The sequence below is a fragment of the Dipodomys ordii genome, unplaced genomic scaffold (genome assembly GCF_000151885.1).
Source record: "Dipodomys ordii isolate 6190 unplaced genomic scaffold, Dord_2.0 Scaffold112, whole genome shotgun sequence".
Taxonomy (NCBI): Eukaryota; Metazoa; Chordata; class Mammalia; order Rodentia; family Heteromyidae; genus Dipodomys; species Dipodomys ordii.
Window position 1 is genome coordinate 1,330,516 of NW_012267328.1, and position 2,919 is coordinate 1,333,434.

Consider the following 2,919-nt stretch of genomic DNA (forward strand, 5'->3'; position numbering starts at 1 on the left):
GCCGGGGAGGGGGGGGCGGTGCGGCCCTCCCCCACGCAGGAGCCGGGCCTCCGCACAGAGCCCCGGCCCGAGGGACGTGCGCCAACCCCACGCCCGAACGCGGGCTGCAGCCACGGGAGAACAGTGGCCCCCCTGCCACACACAGCCAGGGCTCACCCAGGTCCTGCCGTGAGCCCCACTCACCCCAGCCCACCCCCTTCCTACCCTCCCTGCCCTCAGGCCAGAGACACGCACACAGGTGGTGTGCAGCACAGGAATTAGAGGAGGGTCAAAAGCCGGTACCCCGAAAATAAGATGTTAGAAATGAGCGCTGTGCTCAGCTATTGGTGTACACAAGCAGAACAGCAGCGAGACAGGCCTGAAATCGCCAAATCTCCCCTGTGTGTGTGCGCGCGCGTGCATGTGTGCACGTGTTCACACGTGTGTGTCTGCAGGTGTGGAGAGAGCTCTTCATTTTCAATGAATCTCTTGATCCCAAATTAAAGAGCTGTGAGGGGCTGGGACTTGTCGGGGGCTCGCAAGGGTGGGTCTCGGGGAGGGGTCTCGGGGTGGGTCTCATGCACCTCTTCCTGGGGCCCGACCCCACCCAGCGGGGCGGGAAGGGGGAGGGGGACTTGTCTAGGGGCTGGAACTCTCCAACTGCACAGTTCATTTACCCACAGTCCTCAGAGGTCTGGAGACTCCGAGCGATCAGCCCATCTTATCAGTGACAGAACTAAGGCAAAGGCCAACTCCCCCCCCCCCACCCCCCCCGCCCCCCCGCGGCCAGGACAGCCTGCAGGCAGGTCCAAACCCACACAGGGTCGGGCCCAGGCAGCAGGCCAGGCTTGCTTCCGTTTTAGGACTAAAGGCCTCTCCTTCCCAAAGCCTGAGTTCTTTAAGGTCTGCTTCTGAGGGTCCTCCATAGCGGGGGCTGGCGGAACCTGGCCCGGGTGGGGGAGGAGGGCCTGTCACCCAGCCTGAGTCCACGCGGGTGAACCGACCCCACTGTAAACCGGGGGTGACTGAGCGAGTGAGCCCCCCACCTCGTGCTGTGGTACAGTGGAGACGAGGGGAAAGCCCGTCCCATCAGAGCAAAGATAAACACACTCGCCATCCTTAAGAACCCACGTTTGAATACGACACACCTCCACCCGCCTCCCGAGGCCGCGCAGTCCCCTCTGGCCCGCCCACCACGGGCAGAGCGCGGCTAATCCAAAGGAAGCAGCGGCTGCGCTTGGGGTCTGGGAGGCGGGCTCACGCTGCCGGGGAGCCTCTGTCTTAATGTGCCGTGCTTGCACCCCATCATTAGCCTGGCATCGGTCTGGATTGGGGGTGACCCCCACCCGGTCCCGAGGAGGAGGGCCAGGCAGGGGTGTAGCCCTCCCTCCACCCCGGGGCTGCCGGTGGGACCGTCCAGTCTGGGATGGGGGTCACAACGCCTGCCCCCCTGCTGTAGACGCTCAGAGCCCCTTCCGCCGGCAGTGTGGTGGAGACCCTCGGAGGCCGGGCTGGGGCCTCTGCCCGCAGAGGGGAGGCAGGGGTGAGGAGAGGAGGGCTGAGGCCGTGCACACAGAGAGCTGGGCGCCCGCATGAATCCGCAGACGAACGCGATGAGACGAACATCCACCAACATCCATATTTCCAGTAACGAAACCAACCAAGGTTGTCGCCAAAGCCCGGCCGGCGTGGGGCTGCGGATCCGAGGCCGGGAAGAGGGAATCTCTCCCAAGCACCGGACACGTCAAACCGTTAGCGGGAACGGGAATGGACAAACGCCTCCCTGCTGGGCAAGCAGGGTCTCCTCCGTGTTTAAACAGATACACGTATGCCAAAACCTCTTTATTTATCCACTCCTCTTTGTGAAAGACATGTGCCATCTACCGTCACTAGCACCCACAGAGAACGCTTTCCTGGAGGCTGTGTGGTTTGATGGGGAGAGATGAATTGAGCAAAAATTACTTTTAAAAAACTGAAGGGGAAAGGCCCTCGCGACCTGGCGGGGATGCAGGAGCGGAGCGGAGTGCTGCTAGAAGATGTCCCCAGGGCCTCCTCAGAGACAACGTACGTACTGATGCTGGGTTTTGTAAATTTCTAAACTGTTTTAAATGGGATATTATCTTTTGCAATAAACGTACATATTTTTTTTTCCTAGTGGTTTTAAGGCTCCTTTATTAGCGCGGACGGGTCAGGGCTGAGAAAGTTTAAACCCCCGAAGGGAGTGTTCCTCACCGAGTGTGGTAGTGCATGCTTGTAATCCCAGCACCCCGGAGGCTGACGCAGGTGGGTTGTGAACTTGAGACCAGCCTGAGGCTACTGAGTGGAGAAATAGCCCCCAAAAAGGGGAAGGAGGACACCTCCGTGGTGAGGGGAGGGGTGGGCCGGTCACCATGGCGTGGACACATTTCTCAGGGATCAGGACTCCGTGCACAGTGCTCCCACAGAGAGCCGAGCCCAGCCTCCTTCAACGGGAGACACTGCGTGATGTTTGCAGGACGCCAGCTTGTTCTGCGTTCTTTTAACATTGCCTTCCGCTCTCTCCTTTCCCTTGAAAGGGACCTTTGAGCCACACGTGCCAGGAAACCCAGTATTGTGTCCTCCAAACGTTAGGTGGAGTGAAGGGCGTGGGATTAGGTTCCGGGGTGTTCTAGAGGCTCGGGGTGCGGAGCTGGGGCCCACTTTGGGGCACACGTCCACTCCCAGCCCCTTTCCTACCAGGGTGTCTGAGAGCACGCCGAAGAACGCTTTCTCACTGAGCCATTCTTTCTCCTGCCCGCCTTGCCCCTGAGCTATCTACAGACCATCTGATTTATACTAGAGTGTGAGACTCCCGCGCTGGGAAATGCTAATTTCCTGCACAGAAAAAAAGGACAAAATGGAACCAAGGACAAAAAGTCAGAAATCCTGGTGTGCAGGGCCCACCCTCCCCACCCTCCCCAC